General features: G+C 38.8%; 1 protein-coding gene across 7 annotated transcripts in view; it reads right to left on the minus strand.

Moving 5' to 3' along the window:
- Positions 1-20,929, minus strand: part of GRM7 (glutamate metabotropic receptor 7) — an 836,468-nt gene that overhangs the window by 25,925 nt on the left and 789,614 nt on the right. The window contains exons 11-13 of one of the 7 annotated variants that reach the window (XR_013357464.1): positions 19,894-20,048; positions 19,665-19,786; positions 16,730-16,797 (exon numbers count right to left, since the gene is read on the minus strand). The exons of 3 other annotated variants lie outside the window; for them this stretch is intronic. The gene's annotated coding sequence lies outside the window, so the exon portion shown is untranslated. Of the gene's footprint in view, positions 1-16,729; positions 16,798-17,586; positions 17,670-19,664; positions 19,787-19,893; positions 20,049-20,929 lie in introns of those variants that run through there. 3 more of the 7 variants (XR_013357465.1, XR_013357466.1, XR_013357467.1) reach the window with 3 other exon arrangements.

The following is a 20,929-nucleotide window of genomic DNA, read 5'->3' on the forward strand; positions in this document are numbered from 1 at the left end:
GTTGATTTTTGGAAAGCAATGTGATTTCATAGTCACCTGTGAGGGTGATAATGGCCTCAGATATGTGACACACAGATGAGGTGTCAAGAGAATCCAGGAAGGGAAGTGTTGTCCCTTTAGCAAATGAGCAGAATGCTTCCTGAATGCCTTCTGTGTCTTTGAGGCATCTTCTTTTTGATAAATCTTATTCTGAATGCAGAGTCAGAGGTACTTCAGGTCATATCACATGGCTGATGATACCCTTAGAGACTGCCACATGCTCTGTTGCTACCTGCAACTCTGACTTTATTCCCTCCACTCTCCCGCTCAGTTATTACACTACCCTTCTTGCCATTCTGGTGCCTGCCAAATCTGTACCTACCTCAGGGCCTTTACAGTTGCTATACTCGCTGTGCCATTTCTGACTTTCTGTCTTGAATACCTTCCCAGAGATCTTTGCATGGCCTATGACTTCTCATCATACATTCCTATCTCAGTATCACCTCTAGTAGGGATATTTTATCTAAAATAGGAATCCTCTATCTTATTAAAGTGCCATGATGATTTTCTTTAAACATAACCGTTTTGTTTTTGTTTTTGATTTTGCCTTTCTTTTCCACTGAAATGTAAACTCTGCATGGGTAAGGAATTATCATGGGTACCGTTGTGCTTGAAATTTAGGAATCATTCACCAGGATGGGTTTGTGAGTGAATGAAACTGGGCAACCACATAAAAGTGTGAGAGAGTCCAGTACAGGGCTATGGGGTACACAGGAGGGTCATTCCAGTCTTAGAGAAATTCTCAGGAAAGGTGAGGATCAGTAGAGTACTGGAGCCAAGATAAGGTTGATATAGAGATAAGGGAAGAGGGGGAAAAGTTTTTCGTAGAGAGCAGGGCATCTGAGGAACTAAATGTTGATCAGCATGAATGTGGGGTAGATTATGACACTGGGGTTTGGGAGAGATGAGACTAGGGCAAGATCTTTCAGGAGCTTTGTTTCCCCATGCTGATGAATCTGGACAAACAGATCCTACACAGTGTGACAGAAGCCTGAAATATGTAAAGACAAGAGCTGAGGATCTCCTGTGTGTTGCTTATCTAGGCAGGACCAATGTCCCACCATTCCCCTACCTTGTCTTTACTTATGTAGATGCCTTCTGGCCTGGAAAATTCAGTTAAGCCTTGGGTTTATCTTGTGGGGCTACAGCCCTGGTTACCTTCCTAATTTACTCCTTGTGGCACCTTCTGGCAAGGTCCCAGGAATGTGAGTGACAAGGCAAAAAAAAAAGGCACCCTGAAATTACCTATAATGAAAATGACTGGTAATCTCCAGCGATTACTGTGTGTATGAGTGACAGGGTTGCACTTTCTGCAAAACCTTTTGCTGCAGGAAAAATGGGTCCTGTGGGGTTTTCAAGTCGGAGAGTTGCTTTTTTTTTTTTTTCCCAAAATGAAAATAGCTTCAGAACTTTAGCGTCACATTACCCAGATAATGAGGCTGATTATAGATATTTAATATACTATATGAGGAGATACACCAAACCTCTTTTATTTATTTTTTTTCCAAACCTCTTTTAAAAATGTAAATCCAATTTAGAATGAATGCAAAAGTATAAATCCTTATACTATGGTGGAATGGGTCAGAAATTAGATTCCAGAGATCCCATCCCAGGGCCTGTCTGAGTTCTTAGAACATCTATAGGTCACGGGGAAAAAGGGAGCTTAGGACAGGTGGATATGGAGAAACAGCCAATGTGCCTCCTAATGCTGGAATATGGGGAATGCGAGTAGGACCCAGGACAGTCCAATGGCCCATCTGCATCAACACATTTACTGCCCTTTGTGGATGCTGGCTCCCTGTTCTGGAGAAAAGGGGTTCCAGAAATCATGGGCAGACATCCTTAACCTAAGTTTTTCCAGATGCAGGGAATTGGAGAAACACTGAGCTGTTTGTTGAAACTAGTTTTTAAAACTTGTTTGGAACCCTAACTTAAATGAATTCTGCTTGGGAAGTCCAAGTAGATACCAGGTGATGGAGAGGTTGCTTTGCTTGGGTCCACACAGTCACTCCCACACCTTTAATCTCTGGGCCACCTCCTGGTGTCCCTGTGCCATTTTTAGAGCTTGGTTTGTAAACCGGATACACATACATACACATATGATTTCAAGTTAGATACAATTTTTATACATGTATAATACTTATATTTTACATTTATATATCAACTATATGTGTTTTTATGAGAAAATAAGTCCAACCTAACTCACACCTGACCCCAAACTAATTCACACCTGGCCTCAGGTAATTTTTTGGATCCATAACAGGTTGCTGAGTGAGATGGGAGATATATCTAACCACAGGCTGTCAGGCATCATACTATTGAAAATGAATGGTTTCTAGCCTCCATTACTGACATCATAACTTCCATCCCAATCGTCCTTCTTCCTGATAAATGCCTTTCTTCCTATGACTGAAAGTTTGGGCTAGGTCTCCATACTCTAAAAGTACCCGTTCCTATATCTATAAACAAAAATGTACTGTACTTAGCTCCTTCCTTCCATCTTATTCAATAGACTGAGCACTCGTGCACTCTACCCTGTTTATACCTCATCGGCCTTTGAGACTTGAATTGCTGTCACTTCCCCCAGGAAGCTTTCCCTGATTTCTCCAGGCACAATTAGATTTCTTCTCTCTGCTCCTATAGCACTCTATATTTTCCACACAATCAGCCATTCTTCCACCTTTTTCATTTTTTGCCATATTTGCTTAGTAGCTGTGGTATTTGTTCATTGCTTTCTGTACATAAATATTATATCAATTCACTTAAAAAAAAACTAGGCCTCATTCTAGATAACAGTATACATGAAAACATTGAAAAGCAAAGAAACCAAAAATCACTGAAATAAAAACTAGATATATGTTTTTAGATATATGTGTTTAGAAGTAAACATAAAAGAAAGGGATTTGGTGAGGGAAATGACAGAAGAGACTTGTTAATGTCCTGTAAAATCCTCTAATTATGTGAAATTAGCCCAGACAAGTGCTCCATGAGATTCCCAATTTTATATATCCCCCAAACTTCCATTTCCTGAATTAGGAAGTCAATAACAAGCTTGCTTTACAGAGCATGGAAAATCAGGAAAATTAAAACTTTTATAGTGATGATGTTCTATTGCAGTGCTATAAAGACCAGATTCTGCCAAGAATAAAGTTAAATGGCAAGAGGGCCAAACCAGGAACAGACAGCACAGGAGCCCACTGTCAGAAGCCACTTAAAATGGCTCTATCTTGGAGAGAGAGCCCATGGGAATAGAAAAGATAAAGGGACTCAGAATTTCTGCAACAGAGATAGCAAATGTCAAATTAGTTCCTGGGAATGCTTTGGAGGCATCTGGCCTAAGTGATTTTAGAAATTTCTACTGACCATAATGGCTCTACCATCTGCTGATGTCTTGTAAGTAATATTTTCATCTTCCTTTAAAATAGATGGCTTCAGGGGCACCTGGGTGGCTCCGTTGGTTAAGCAGCTGCCTTCACCTCAGGTCATGGTCTCAGAGTCATAGGATTGAGCCTCACATCAGGTTGCTCAGTGGGCAGCCTGTTTCTCCTTCTCCCTCTGCCACTCCCTCTGCTTGTGCTCTCTTCCTCTCTCTCTCAAATAAATAAAATCTTTAAAAAATAAAAAAATAAAATAGATGTCTTCAATTAAATGGCAATTAATTATAATAATTATTATTAATTATATGGCATGTCAGCGATGATGCCAACTTGACGTAGAGCTAACTTAACATAGTGCTCTTGATAATCATACTCATATTTATACATTAGGTCAAGTATCACCTCCATGGAAACTGCTCAATTTTATTGAATGGCAAAGTATATACAGTATGCTGGACAGGAAACTGTCCTCCCTCTTCAATTTCTTGCAGATTTTCCTCAGGTATATGAGGCGAAGATCTTAGGATCTGGCCCATTAACTGACTCAGCCAGAAATGATTCAACCAAGAAACTCAGGACTTGGAGAAAGACTAAAATGTTGAAATGGGAACCAACTTCCTTTTTAGGCAATGTCAAAACATGCATTTTTCCCCCAGTAGACCATAGGGGAGTAGGATTGTGAGTGCAGTAAGGAGGAACAGATAGAGAAGTCCGTAAAATAAGCTTTCTAACTAACAAATATAAAACTAGTTTTGGGCAAGATAGAATCTACCCTTAGTTCATTTAATCTGCTGCTTCTGAGAAAAATTGCCTGTTTCTACAAGCCCATATTCTACTTCAACGCAATATTGACTTTAACTCCATTTCTACTGCTCGTGACATAAATTATCAATTTTAAAAAAATATTTGTTTGTTTGTTTGTTTATTTATTTATTTATTTATTTATTTATTTATTTATTTATGAGAGACAGAGAGGCGGAGACATAGGCAGAGGAAGAAGCAGGACCCCTTGGGGAGCCCTGGGCCAAAGGCAGGTGCTAAACCACTTAGCCACCCAGGTGTCCCAATCAACAATTTTTGATGTCATTGGCATATTATGCTGTAATAAGTTTAACCTTGTCCAAAAAGAAGTGTGACCTTTTGCTCTTGCCCCTGGGATGTAATATTTGTTTGTCTTGATGCTTCCAGCTAAAGTAACATAGTGATTTAGGGTGGGGGCTTTGGTATGTTTGGTTGACCTAGAGACTGAGTTCATTCACATGCACAGTCAATCACTCGATCTTGCGGATATAATGGAGCCCCAGTAAATCTCTGAACACTAAGGCTTGAGTGAGCTTCCTTAGTTGACTATACTCTGTGTGTATTCTCACATATCAGTGCCAGAAAAGTAATGCATCTTGGCTCCTTGGGGGAAAGGATAGTAAAATCTCCATGTCTGGGTCTTTCTCCTAGACTCTGTTTTATGCACCTCTTCTCTTGGCTTTTATTTGTACCCTTTCCCTTTGATAAACTGTACTTTCAGTATAAATGCTTTCAGTGAGTCTTTCTAGCAAATTGTTGAATCCAAGGGTAGTTTGGGGAACCTTTCTAAGCTTGTAGATGGTGTCAGAACTGGGACAATCTTGAGGACTGCTCCCTCTGAACTTTGTAGCTGACCTAAACTAAACACATATAAACTACTTTTGACTTCTGGCATAGAGTCATGAATATAATATATATGGACACAGAGATCTCTTCATAAAGATCTCAAAGTTAATTGGCTTTTTGCATTGGAGAAATTGCCCTTTACTTCATACTACAGATAAATGATCTGGAATAAAACAACAGAATTTAAACAAAACAGCTCTGTTAAGATGAACCAAACTACTTCGTATTGCCATGTCTGGGGACACAGAAGTCAGTGGGTACTTAGACAAGCACTGCAGTCCAAGTCACTAGAATTTTCTTCAGAGTGGAAAACCAACTCATCACCAGATCTTGTTGCTCTTACTTCTAACACAGTTTATTACTTCCACTTTTCTCTGCCTCTGCTACCCGCTATGTAGCCAAAGCCAATGTTATCACCTCAACTAATGAAATATCTCCAAAATGAATTCTAGATGTATAGAGGAGGAATAGCCATTCCTCTATACAGTTAGTGATTTCTTTTAAAAACTGTAAATCAGATCGTTTTGCTCCTTATTTTTCACCTCCTTTGCTTAAAGCTCTTCAATGGCTTCCTGCTGCTTTTAGAACAAGGGCAAAATGTCTCATTTGTTCTACAAGTATCTGTGGGACTTGACACTGATTTATTTCCCAGGCTCTCTTGAACAGCACTTCCCCCTGATTCTCTTCCCTCTGGTCACTCTGGCCTTTGCTCAACCTTTCTTGTTTTCCATGCATATAACAGGGCCTTTGTACATGTCCTTGCCTAGGTGGTTTGCCTACCACTTTCTGTCTGTTAATGTCCACACACACAAGTAAATCTTTCTTAAGAAAGTAATTCTAGGTCTCCATAGATAAATTTCATGTTTCCTGTACTTCTTGTTCACAGAGTGTTTTTACAGTTGCAGTTTCATTTCTGTTAGCTATTATTTTATAATCTCTATCTCTAGTAGACTGAGTTCCTTGAATTTGGGGAGATCCATGGTATTGCACTTTTCCCAAGAGCCCCAGATCATTTTGGGGTAGGTGGGTTTCAGACTGAACTTTGCTCAGATAACAATTATCTGACAGGATGCTGGCAGTTGTCCTTTTGGGACTGAATGTTGGTTGGAATGAGTGACTGTAGAAAAAATATAGGCACTCAAGATCCTCATTTACCTGTAGGAGGTGCTTGCAGATGTTTTTCCCTAGTGAATTTTTCCTCTCTTTTAAGAAAATGCCTTTGATGTCCAAATACGCATGGGTATGATAGTTGGCCAACTTGTTGCCATCTTTGTGTCCAGTAATGTAGAGTGTTATAAGATGCTGATCCCTTTAGACCTTGGGGCAGCTATTTAAAGCTTGGGACAACCATGTCCAGCCATCAGGAACACTGTTGGGGGGTTTAGGACTCCCTTGAAATCTTCTTAAACAGAGAAGAAACTGGTGACTTGTCTATTTCTGTAGGTGAAGGGCACAATGAATGAGATCCAGCTCTTGGCATTCTTCCGTGGTGAATTTGGAAGTCTGGATATAAGGTTCATTATAGTGTGTTCCACTGCCATGATGGACAAAGAGCCCCACGAGTTTTAAGCAGACTTCACTCATGTGCTTAGAAAACCAGGGAGTTGAGGATAGCAGGACAAGATGGCTGGGTAGGCCTCCTGGCAGGTCCACATCCAACTGGTGACTCCATTTATTTGCACTCACATAAAGTGGATACTTTTATCCATTTGTGATTGAGGTACCCTGTTGGTGGCAACCTGTCTATCTGCATGATAAATGCTCTAACAGCACATGTGCATCAGCAAATTAAAGCATTATCATTATGCAAACCCTTGAGAGAAAAAGCTTGCTTTGGATTCAAAATCCATTCACATTATCAGAAGACATTTTAATACTACTTTTTTCAATAAAGGAGAAGCTACTGGACTCTAAATATAAATTCAAATTCTACACAGTTTTGAATTATTGTAAAAAAGCTTTCAAACTTTTTATCACCTACTTATACAAAGTTTTTCACTTACGTTTTCTATCAAGAATTTGAAGAGATCATCATCAAATAGTCTTGACCAGGGATGTTTGTACTCATTTCATGCATATAAGTGAATATGAAATATCTGTTCATGGAATTAAGTCCAAATTATTATGAAAAAAAGGAAAATACTAGGTTTTGAAGTTAGATATTCAGTCTCTTCTCTGAAACTTTTAATTATTTGGTAATATCCTTATAAATAACATGCACATTTTTTTCCATCAAGTCTTACATAGATTTCCCCCCAAATCCTCTCCAGTTTATCGAGTATGACTTACCAACTTACCAGTATTATCATTTTTTACATTTGCCAAGACATGAAAAAACACTGTTCTAATGGATAGATGGAATGCATAAACAGTCTATTAATAGCCTTGCTATTTAGTGTGCTGATCAATAGGACCCAGCAGGGATGATGAAGGGGCTAGATATTGGCTGTGAAGAACAAGGAATATTTATTTTAGAGATAAGAGAATGTAAAGCAACAGTTCAGTTTTCTTAACAACAGATTATTGATTATCATTTCTGAAAATGAATTCTCTATAGGGCCTCAAGACAAAGAACTTGGCATAAATTTTGTAAGAAACTGCGTGACCTTGGCCAACTGTGAAACTTCTATAAGCCTCAGTTTGTGCAGGGGTCAAATGCAGATTATAGCACCCATCCCAGGGGTCACTGACACACATAAATAAATAAATGAATCATCTTTTAAAATACTTAGAATCTTTACCTAGTAAGCATCTGAAGATGGAAAGGATTGGGCCATGCTGTAGTGAATTCATATTACTAGAGGTATTAGAGCATATTATACACATTCTTTAAATGGCATAGTGACAATTAGATCTTTAATTAAATGACATCAAGTTTCCTTCCATTGCTGAGACTCACAGACTGGAAATACCAGAACCAACTCCAGAATTAACACTATAGCCCAGGTTGTAGGCTATCCAACAGAGAAGTCCCAAAGTGAGTTCTTGCAATGGTCCCTCATAAGGATCTCTTGAGTAAGAACATTGACGAGGAGCCTCATTCTTCTCAGGAAAGAACTTCCAGTAGCGTGCATGAGTCTACCTAGAGGGCTTGTTAAAACATATGGTGATAGACCCCTATCCAGAGTTTCTGATTCAACATGTCAGAGGACAGGGGTGAGAATCTGTATTTTTAATAAATTCTCATGTGATGCTATTCCTGCTGGTCCTGGGATCAGAGTTGAGAATCTCTGTAGTAGAGCAAGGGTTCTCAGCCCTGGCTGCCATTAGACTCACCTGGGGAGATATTTGGAGCACAGCTGCCTAGACCCAAGCCGATGTAATTTGATAGAGTGCTGGATGGTGGGGCCTAGGCACAGGCACTCCAGCTAACTCCAAAGGGCAGTCAGCACCAAGAAGCATAGAGTCAGACTGTATTTCAGTGGGTAATCACAAGGCCCCTTTCACTAGACCTCCATGTTGGGTTAGTATTTGCACTGTTTTTGTTATTACTATCTTTCTCTTTTGAATTTTTTTTTGAAATGTCATAGTGACATTTGAAAAACAAATGTTTTGTACTCTGAGGCTGTTCTCAACCATAAGTCACACCCCTTCCTCCTAATTATTCAACAGCCAACTCAACTGTTAGCAATTAGATGAAAATCTACAGTCTGTAATTAAGATCAATATATATGACAGTGCAAACTGGATTTGAATATTTTACTATTTATCTTTTTATTACTTGAGGTGCTTTCAACCATTGTACTTGCAAGAATAACCTAAAATGACTCACAAGTGAGATGATAACTCACCATATTTTTATGTTTTCTGCTCAGAGAGATGGAAACACCTTCAAATAGCAATAGTCAATTGAATCAGGTCAGGTTTTCACACTCACTGATGATTTAGTGACTGTGTGAGGTTAGCTTAAAATGTTTGCATCTAGTTGACTCACATATTTTACAGGAGTTAGGTTTTAAAGTCAGCATGCCAAGTAAAAGATTGGCTTAGCCAAAATTTTCCTGCCTAGTTCCTTGAATCCATGTTACCCAGAGTGTGGACCAACGTCTGTCAGCATGGGTATCACCCAGGAGCTTGTTAGAAACACAGAGTCTAAGCAACCTTTAGAGTCCACACCAGCATTTTAACAAGATCCTTGGATGATCACATGGACATTAAAATTTGAGGAGCACTGCCTTAAATTATTCATTAATCACTAAGGCCTGGGACTGCAGAAGCTGAAAAGTCCAGAATTACTTATTTGGATTCTCTTTGCATTTTTGCTGAGGCTTCACTTTTCCCTGGGAGGAGCGCCTGCCTCTAGACTGCACAAGAAAAGCAAGGAGAGCAATTATTCTTTTCTTCTCTTCCTCCTCTCCTCCTACCCCTTTTTTTTTCTATAGAATCTATGCAATTGAATTAATGCTACTTGAAAATACATGTATTGCAACTTTCATTGTATTTTATACATTAAATCAAAAAGTGAAGTGCCCATTTAGCATGCACCAGGAACCATGCTAGCTACTGAAGCTACTATGGCAAGGAGGGAAGAATCAGCTCTCATCTTAACAGACCTTAGTGTCTGAAACTGTCCAGTTAGAGATACAATTAGCAGGTCTTATTACATGAATAATACATGACTGTGTTCTCTTCAATTCAGTGTTTGGTTTCCAAATAGTTTTAATGAAGACTCTCTCCTGTTAGGAGTCCCTGTTAACTGACCATCCACTCTTTAGGCTGAGAGGGCATTTTCTCAGTGAGGCACCTACCACCAGTTTAATTAGAGTCCTTCTACAACTCATACAAAAGCCAGAAGGGATGGCTTGATGTAAAGGCAACTGCGCATATGAGCTTCCAGACCCAGGCCTCTCATGGTCAAGGAGAATCAATGGCATTGTGAAAAAAATCCTCTAAGAGAGGCTGGGCAGCACACTAGCAACGGTCCCATCTGTCACTCTGTCAGTGCCTCTCATTATTGCAGTCCTGAAAACGTCTTGGGCTGCTGTCAGCACCCACTCTGCACCCTCTATCAGTGGTCCCCAAGCACTCTAAACCATTTCATGCTCCTGCTCTCTAGAGGAAAGAGGGGGAAAATGCTTCGTTTTCCCTGCTCTCTTGGGATTTTATCAATTGCACTTTCTGGCTGCTTGCCTTCTGTTGTTAACATCTTTCTTGGAGAAGAATGCTTTTTTGACTTCTGAAGGGAAGGAAGGAGTCACCTGTGAGATGAGGGCTGATCACCTAATCCTGTGATCTGAATTTCTTCCCACGATCTTAAAGCTACTTACATTCATGCCAGATGTTGGCCGTCCTTAAAATGCCACAAGGCATTGCTCAGTGTTCTATTTTCCCAACAATGGCTGGCAGATGTTTTGGATTTGATGTCTTTACATGCCTTTCATCAGTACAGAAACTGTACTTCTTGTTGGCTGTTCTTCCCACGTAAGGGCTGCTGTGTAATGATTTATCATGTTTAATGAGAAATTGTAACTTGCCTCCGAATAAAAGGAACAAAGCACATGTTACAGGATATTTATGTCTAACTTTATTTACTATTTATGAAGAATCTAAAAGCTTAGCAATCTCCTTCAAATACAAATGGTAAAGCTTGAAGAAACTACAGCTGCTTAAAATTTCAAATCATTAGTTGAATGCCTATCTAGACTTGAACATTCTATTTGAGTACCACTTTTAAAACAAAGCTGTTAAAGACAATACTATTACGTCTTTTCCCTATAATGCAAGCTGAGGGCCTGGTGTTATTCCCAAGGGAACTGCTGATACAGAGAGGCTGGGGTTCCAGTTTCCAGCCTCCTACCTCTCCCAGCTAGCATCAAGACCACAGTGAGATGGGTTGTGGGGGCAGCTTCCTGCCTTGAGTTGAGGGAGATTCACAAAGTGGCTGGGATGTGCTCTTGCAGAAGCCAGGTCATTCCCCCATGCGAACAGAAGAATCTCCAGGAGGTTCCAAAGAGGGTCTGATCTTGCCAAAGTCCTAAATGATTGATTGCCTTAAATTCTGGATGCAGAGGAATATTAATTACTGAACCTCTGTCATAGATAGATCAAACCATAGCCTGGGACCTTAGCTTGTGTCATCTTACCCAACCTCAAAAGAGCCTCATTAATGATGGCACTCAAATCCTCCTATTGCCAGACACGACAGCTGGGGTGGGAAGATGCTTTTGTCAAAGTAACACTATGTCTAATTCCAAAGTCTTGACTCTGACCAGAAGGCTGGCTTTTTCTGTCATAGATGCATTGTTTGCTTCCTCTGGGATTGGATAACTTCTCACAGGCAATCAAGTTATTCTTCTTAAGAGAAATCCATCTTTGACACTATGAAGTTTGTTAGAAACTTGAAGTTGTACTAGATTCAAGATGGCCATGGTAGTCTTATAAAGAAAGCTCAGGAAATACTCCTTTCTAATCCTTCCCAGTGACAAAATGCACTGAGAGTCAAAACAGGGAATAGAAAAGTAAGCTGATGTTTGAAGAATAGATGAAATTGTACAATTAGGCCAATGTTTATTCACTGCCTGAGGCACAATTCTGAATTTGATCATTTGAAAACCATCTTTTGTTTGATAATATGTTTATTGTAGATACTTAGAAAATGTGTAATCTTTCTTCCTGCTAATAAAAGAGCTGCTCTGAACACATAACCCGTTGGTTTGAAAATTTGTGCATATAGAGACTTGCAAGGAGAATACTTCCTTTTTTTTCCATTGTTGCCAAGTGTCCAGTAAATCTTGTTGTGGAAAAGGCCTCTCTGAAGTTGACATAACTATGTTCACACTTAACACAATGACATGGAATCTGACATTGGAGCTTCTTAAGAAAGCTGAGTGGTCAGTTTTTTTCCCCCAAATCCAGGAGTTTTCTTACCTAAAATAAAACTGAGTTTTGAGTTTTCAGATTAGGGATTGGCTGCATTCCATTTCACCAGGTCAAATGATTGCCTCAATTTTTGGATTGTTCTTATAGATTATCCTTTGGTATCTTTAACTTCAAGATTATTTAACATACAGATCATAAAATCAGAGACTACATTCTGTTCCTAAACTGAGAACTCAGTGTATATTGTAGCTCACAGAACCTACTGCTGTAATGCTTCTGCAAGTTATTTCTTCTGCTGCGCCTCAATTTATAAACCCCAAATGGCATCTTCCTTTCTAAAGGTACATTCCCACAGCCTTCAGAATAGAATTTGACAATATTCACAGTTCTAATATATTTTATTGCCTTTCTTCATTTTCACACATCATATGATTGTCCAGTGGTTTCCACCTGGGAAAATTGTGGCCTCAGAGAACACTTGGTAATGTCTAGAGATATTTCTGGTAGATGTGCTCAACTGTAGGATGGAGGTGCTACTGGGTAGAGGTCAGGGATGCTGCTAAACATTCTACAGTGCATAGGACAGTCCCCTGCAACAAAGATTTATTCACTAGTGCCATTGTTGAGAAACCTTGTGGTCTAGCTGTGCTGGAAAATGAATCTTCCTCAGTATACCTATCACTGAAAGGTATTACAGTGGTCAGAACAGGACGTCTGAGCCCAGATGACTGAGCATATATGCAAGTTCCTCTGGTTGTCAGCTGTGTGCCTTTGGGAAAGTTACTTAAAATCTCTGTGCCTCATTTTCCTCATCTGAAATATGGACATATTGTATAATATACATAAGATGATTATGCTTAAATAATAATTAAATATTAAGTACTTGGAATAGTGGCTTGTGCATGGGAGGTAATCAATACTGGCTACCCAGCACTGTCAATAATGTTGCCACCACTTCATGTACTTGAATTTTACTTAGGATGGTCCCTCTTCCATGTTGGTTCATTGTTTAAGATACATTTAGAATGTCCCCTTGCCATCCATGAGAGCAAATGGCTACTTTCAGTCCTAATCTTATAATTCTAGTAATGCATCAATGAATCATGCCTGACAAAGAGTTGTTTTTCCTTCTTCTCTGAGTTGTGACCTCCTGGATGAGCTGTAGCTTGTTCTATCTCAGCGTTATATGTCCAGGCCCTAAAATAGTAAATACTATTTAGTAAATACTCCATAAATCATGTTGGCTGGTTTGAGGTCAGGCTTTGTTGACAAGAAGACTAGTAGACAAAAGAAACAGTAAACTTATCTTTCTTTGCAGACTTGGTTTAACCTCTTTAGTAAGATTTGCAAGCTTTCAAATAAGTCTGGATTTAAATATGGCATATTCCTCTTTATAACCCACTTAATAGAAGCTAAATGAAATGTAACACAGAATCCTCTTCCCTCCCATCAGACACAACACACTCATCTCCAGCCATGCCAGCCTCCTGGCCTTGGGGAGATATGCAGCATAAGTCATTATCTGTTATTAATAATTCATTACTTCCACTGTAGCTGTCTATCTTTATTTCCCATTATGGCTTGAGCTGTTTACTTTTCCCTAAATAAGGTGACCAGTGGCTACTCGTTGCTGATGATCATCTACAGGTAAAAGGGAAAAGAGGTTTTTGTTGTTGTTTGTCTTGTCCAGACCGTGCTGTAAATCTGAATCTTCCATAATGAGGGATTTTTGCTCCTCCTTGACTCCCAGCTTAAAAATAAACTTGTTAGTCTAAAGATATTTTCGCTCTTTAAAGAGACACACAGGTGTGTGTAAAATGGGGTCAGAGTGGCTTTTAAAGCTACCTTGCCACTAATAGCAAAGATGATGTTCTTAACGACCATGAGCTGTAGGTTGTACATCTATAGATGAAGATGATGCCACCTACCTCAGTGTGATGGCCTGAGTATGAAATGAGATGCTGTATATGCAAGCACCCGACAAAACAAAACTATAAAATATTATATAAGGGGTAGTTGATTGTGACAGTTAATTGATGATGATGCAGTTTTTAAAAAATTCTGTGGATTTTCTTTTTAACTTTTTCTGCACTTCTGGAACATTGACTCATTGATACTGTTCTGCAGCAAATATTTAGCAGTCAATATAATCAATTGTGATATTTTTCCATTAGACAATATATAGATTGTCTGGAAAATTCAAAAACAGAAAGAGGCAGTTTTTATTTTTCCTCTCCCTTATGCAGCCATTTGACATCGTGAGTTTTGGAATGAGCATCCTAGAAGCTAGGAGAAGTCTCTCTTCAGCTGTAGTATACATACTAAACCAGTTGGTAGAGCTGCTCTGGGATTTAGTGTCTTACATGGGCTCTTGTTCTTAGATTTATATGCTAGTTTTGCAGTAAAAGTTCTGTAGAATATAAATTGATAGCAGACTCCCTTATATAATGCATCACATCCCTATTCCTCATTCATATAACATTTCTGCTTGTTGAAAATGATAGACATCTTTTGTTTTTTGCTTGTATTTTTTTTTCCTTACTCTCAAACACTTAAAAAGCACCTGTCAGACACTGTTTCCAAGGACTACCCAATGCATAGGACAAATCAATTATCAGTGCATGGGACAAATCAATCGTAGGCCATATCAATTTGACTCTGTTGGGGAAGACCAATCATTTTTCAGCCAACACCAGAATTGCAAAGTTGAGTAATCACAAGTGTCTGGAAATGTGCTGTTTGGGATTGGGTGAAGGCTTGTGCTCACATCCTTGAATATTTAAGTAGGCTTTTCTGCTGTTGAGCAACACTGGTGTGGCAAATGAATATGTACGTTGCTTCCATTTGGGTGGTGATTAAGAAAATCATCCTCTCCACTAACGACAGGGTTCTACTGTAAGACATGTGATTACTACAGAGTTGCCACTTTGCTTGATTTTCAAGAATTATGTGTAACTAGAGAATCAATAAATATAGAACATTGTAAATAGTATAAGAAAAGAATGGGGAACTTTCCCAAATGAGAAAAAAAAACTTTTATGGAAATTTTGTTGTTGTTGTTATTCACAGTATTTATTGTATATTCCACAGTGTAAACCACTCTTTACTAGATGCTACAAAAGAAATGGATTCCAATGCTTTCAGAGAGTCTTTAGACTATTTTCACAGTCAATGGAGAGTACTAAGAACAAATGATATCACTTCTTCAAAGGATGTTCCAAACCTCCTTTTTACTTTCTCTGGGCTATGGCTCAGAGCACTATCCAGCAGAACTTTTAGTGATGATGGCAGTGTTTTGTATCTTTGCTGTCCAATATGGTATGCCCACTGAGCACTTGGAAAGTGGCTAGTACAACTGAAGAACAAAATAATATTATTTAATTCTAATTGGTGTAAATAGTTCTGTGTGGTTAGTGGTTACCATATGAACTGAGCAGCTAGAGCTTAGTTGGTAATATAAGAAGAATAACAAGTAATTATGGGGCATTATCTTATATACAAAGTATTGTGTTAAGCATATTATGTACATTAATCCTAATCACAACCTGATGAGGTAGTTACTAATATTATACCCTTTTTGTAGATGAGAAATCAATGCACAGAGAGTAAGCAAGTCACCCACATTGCAATCTAGTGCAGAGCAAAGCTGGATTTAGCATCCAGGAATAAGTGTTTGGGCACCCTCAGCCTTAACCTGTACACCAGGTTGCCTCACTCTAAGATCACATTGAATTCATTAACAGCAGTGGTAATTGAAACAATGGTTATCCTGACCTTTTTTGTTACCAGGTTGCGCAGAAGAAACATCAATGAAAATTTAAAAAAATATTTCATCTCTTTATAGACTTCTGGACTAATTAATTTTAGAGGTGACCTACTGAGTAGCTTAGAATCATTGCATAAAGATGTGTCAACTCACTGTGCCTACAGAAGGCCATGACCTGTGGCCCTGTGCAGGAACCAGAAACACTAACCCAGCTTCTTCTCTGGGGTTGTCATGGAGATTCAGCCTAAAACAAAGATGGCGCTATGTTTTCTGACTCCAGTAATAGAGCTCGGCAATTAGCTTCATCTTTATTTAGTTTGCAACACCAGTCTGGAAGACTCTCTTGAGAGGAGACCCTGAAATAGCTCTCACATTGCTAGCAGACAGCTAGAGATGAGTTCCTGGGGATATGGTCGATGCTATGTGTATGATAAACCTGAATAATTTTTTTAAATCAGTCATTTTAATATCCTGGAAAACATCCCGCTGTATAAATGATCACCATCACATCAAAATCATATTGTCTGTGTCGATTATCAGGAAGGTTTTAAAGGGAAAAAATAAAAAGAAAGATCTTAAACCTGGATGTGTATCAGAACCCTGAGGAACTCCGTGATATTTTGATGAGCATCAGGGTAGAAAACAAAAGATGTAAATTAGACGAAGTATAAACTGAAATGCATTTCAAAAGATTTCTCCTTGGCAGATTTTCTGCCATAAATAGAATTTTAAAACTGATCTTGGTGTTTCCTTAAATATCTGAGTACAAACAGTAATATTTTAATGTAACATTGCCATAGTGGTGACCGTGTTGAATGTATTTATGGAAAGAAAATATGTGCTGTGTTATGAAATTAAATGGAAGCAAAGTGTGTTTAAATGTGGTTTCCCAGGTCTCTCTCTTGATAGTGCAGTGAACTTTTGGCTTTAAGACACCATTGCACCAGAAATGATCAATACTAAACAAGTGAAAGACAAGATGGGAGATGTATTGATATTTCAATCTGAAAATCCTTCAAGCCTTTCCAGACAAAAATCAGATACAGATGGATTACTTGACACTCAAACTTTATTATGTGTGGTACAGAAATAGAATGGGTACAAAAGATCACATGGAAAAGGATCAGATTGGAATCTCCAAATTCTTTCCTAGAGGAAACACAAATAGAAAAATTCAGTTAATATTAGGTGACCTAATAACAACACTGATGGCTAACATTTGAATAACTACTGTCCCAAACTCTTCTGTTTTTTTGGTTTGTTTGCTTGTTTTGTTTTGTTTTGTTTTTTAGTAGGGGCTTGAATTCACAACCCTGAGATGAAGAACTAAGCTGAGATCAAGAGTTGGACGCTTCACTGACTGAGGCACCTGGATGCCCCCAAACTCTTTTCTACGTGCTTTACTTTTATGTAGTTTTCACAACTATGAAAACTATGAGGTTATATCTTATAAATGAAGAAACTGAGGCACAGAGAGATGACCTTTTCTAAATTAAAGGGTCAGCATTTTGCCCACGTGGCACAAACAGCAGGATCTCACAGGCTGATCCTATTTTACTTTCTTTTACTTTGTAAAGGAGTCAAGTAGGAGTCCCCACCAACGCTACTATACCTCCCACTTTTCCTAGGATGGACTGAGAGCCCAATACTCATGGAGAGGCTGGCTTTGAAAGAGTCATATCAAAGTAGATCACAGTAGAGATCTCTTTCCCCATTTGCTAGTATCAATGTCTTTCCTAAATAAGACCCCCAGAAAAGGTTCTAATGGGCTAAAGTCTAAAGACTCTTTAGTGTAATTTTTCCTGATTTTGGAATATTAAGAGGACATTGCTGGTATGTGGAGGACCACCTAGGGCTAATCTTGTTCTAGAAATTGGACCGGGTCTCTTCATCACATTCCTTGGTGGGCTGGGTAGCAAAGCTTCCTTAGGATACTCAGAAGAATGCAAAATGATACTTGCCTTGGACAATTGCCTGACTGTATGCCAGTGCAGATGGCCAGTTGTGGTTGCACTTTTCACCTGAATAGAAACAACAGCTAAAGTCTCAGTCTGGACTTTGGCAAACCACCGCAAATTAAAATGCAAATGAAATTTGCAAACATGACCAAAATGAGGAAAAGGGAAATTAAGTTCCTAAAACAAAAATCTAGAATTTTTCATGCTAACCCTGAGAGGCCAGCTTAATCAAATTTTTAGCTAACACAGATGATAATGACTCTGGTGGCCAGTTTCTTTATAGAGCTTCACTCTGGCAAAAGCAGAGAGAGAAAGAAGGAAGAGGTGATGAAACTGGTAGGAATTAGCTTTCCACATTTTTGTTACAGGGAAGTGCCATTTTTTAAGGTGAGCAAATCCTTTTCTGAGCTTAATTTCATTTGCTGAGGTTCTCATGCCACCGAATATAGAGGCAGAGTCTGCTTGCAGCCATCGATATCTGATGACTTGGGATTTCAACTCTGAACAGGTTGCCCAGAGCTCAGGATGACCAGTAGGCCTTGAGTGTGCTATTCAGTGGATTTCAATGAGTTCTCAAGAGTTAAACATTTTCAACTCTGGAAGACCATGTTCAACTCTGGAAGAATTACATTCTTTAATTTTTCAGACCACCAAAAGAATCCAAAAATAGGTGAAAGAACACCAAATAGTCTTGTCATTTGCAGTACCATCCAGGAAGGAAAAAACCAAAGAGGGCCCATCTCATTTCAAAACGTCCCTGAACTCAGATTATGCTTTCTGCCTTGAAGCCTTTGAGGACCACTACAATCAACCAATGGGAGCAATAAATGTGATGAAATAGATTATGTAGACTGAAATGTTGTGTCCCATCCTATTTAATTTCAGAAAAGTCGATTAAATAGGACTCTGGCCAGAAGCCTGTGTTCAGACATGCATTGTGCCACTGGGCAGTTCTGTGGGTCACTGGGAAGTTGCTGCACTGCTCTGAGCCTCAGTTTCTCCATATGATATGTGGGGACAGTGAGTCCTATCTCAATGGATGGTTGAGCACTTTGTAAGTCTTTAGCAATAGCGATAATATGGTCCAATTATTATCCTCATCATAAATATTATTATTATTATTAATTATATTGCTATAAAGCACCAAGTGAGGCCCTTTCAAGACTGAGATAAATGAGCTCAGCCCTTCAAGCAAGTTCTGTATTTGATATAAGCTTGATAAATACCAAACTTCAAAGCATCAACAAAGATCTCTGAGGGGTTTTGTTAATTGATTTTGTGGTCGTATCCTGGCCTTGAAAGGAAGCAAAATGTGTTTTCACAAGCAAAGATTAAGGGACTCTGTTCCACTCATTCATTATTCTGTCACTCAAGACATACTCTAGAACGATTATTTGTACTTAAAATGCTCTTCAGCTTGCCAGCCAGCGTGGAGCTACCTGTCGAAGTTAATCATATGGAGTGGTTCATGTATCAGGCAGTATGAGCCTATCTGTCCCACAGCATCCTTGCTGAGTGACTGATAGCCTTCTCTATCAATTTCACCAAGCTGAACGACTATTACTGACCATCAAAAGACCAAAGTGACCCATCTTGGAAACAGAGTTTGTTGTACCTAGAGAAAAGGTAGCCTGACTTCACTGGCAATCTAGATGTCATTCCTTCAAACTTTGATGGTTTATGGAAATAAAAAAATGTAACCATGAAAAGGAGGAGAAAGCAAAGCCAATTAAAATAAGACAGAAAGATGAGCAGGGGCTAACAATGCTACCTCATATATGCACAGCCTTTGCAAAGGAAGGCTTTTATTTACATGATTCCATACCATTTTTGTGGTATCCCATGGAGAAAAGCATGCTCCCCTCTATGCAAGGGAGACTGAAGATCACATAGGATATGACTTATCCAGGCTCCTAGCGGTCTGTGAGGTGATAAAGTTTATGCTACCTCAAATATCAGAGCTAGCATTAGGACCTTAGAGCAGTTTTCCTTATTCTTGGCCAGAGAAAAGAAAGAGCACACACAAGGTCATTAACTAATACTTGGACCAACACTTACGGAAAGCGAGGCTGCTGATTCATATCGTGTTCTTCTAAGTGTTTGGGTCAGCTCAGCAAGAACAGGCTGTGGACACATTTCCTCAATCCTCTTAGTGCGAGCTCACGTCCTTGGAGGTTATTCTGAAAGAAGGCAGAGATATAAAGGGAATTCAAAACTAATCTTAAACTTGAAAAGAAAAAAAATAATGAGAATATTCATGTGGATCATAAAGAGAAATAATGATTACCTTTGATTCCTAGAGAAAGTTAATTTAAAATGCATCCAAGTTCCATTGTACAGCCAAAAAAGAAAAGAAAAAAAAAAAAAAAAAAAACCAAAAAACTCTGCGAAGCTGAGACATGTCTTTAGGAGGCAGAAATAAGAGTCACCATCACTTGCGTCCTGAGAGGATGCTCATTCATAGTAATTGGGAAGAAGAAAGATTGTAGAGATTAACTGACTTTGGTTTAGGATACACACTGTTTTCCTTTTAAATGCAAATGATACATGGGGCCTAAAAGACAAAATCTGTTCTAAATATCAGTTTCTTAAAAAAAAAAAAAAAAAAAAAAAAGAGTACTTAACAATCAGTAAACTACCAAATAGATTATGTTTTTGTTTTTATCAAATTAGAAGCTCTAACCATTTAGATCAAGTGGATCCATTTCCAGTGGTAATTTTGAAGTTCACATGCCCTTTGAAAGAAAAATAGAGCAGATATCTAAGGGCCACAGAAGGGAAGAAATAGGCATAAAACTTTGTTGGTTTTTACACAGGGTAGCTCACCAAGAGAGACTTGGTTAATTGCCTATGTCCAGATGTAGCATTGACCATCAGTTTTAAGAGTCTTATGTAATAACCACAACATAGTTTGAAGCTTGTGATACCATGGTCAAAAAATTGCCTTTTCAAAGCTGTCTGTAGTTTTCAGAGGTTTTATCTGGAAGAATGCAACTCTACTTGCTCAGTCTGTAGATGCAGTATTTTGTTATTATTAATAAATACTTATTATTTAATGTGTACATAGTATGTTCTGTTCTAGGTTCTTGGGGGCTCTGGTATGTGAGGTATTATATATACTCCAATCATTCCATGCAGGTTTTCTGAGAACATAGTATTTGCCACACCCTGTGCTAAAGTCACAAAAATAAAGGTGACTCAGTCCCTCTACACACAGGCTGCTTTCCTGCATGTCATCCTCTGCAACTATGCCTCAAAACACAATACTTCAGCCTCATAGAACTCCTTTCTAATCTCAGCATATCCCATATTCTTTTGTACTT

This window comes from Canis aureus, chromosome 19 (genome assembly GCF_053574225.1).
Source record: "Canis aureus isolate CA01 chromosome 19, VMU_Caureus_v.1.0, whole genome shotgun sequence".
Lineage (NCBI taxonomy): Eukaryota > Metazoa > Chordata > Mammalia > Carnivora > Canidae > Canis > Canis aureus.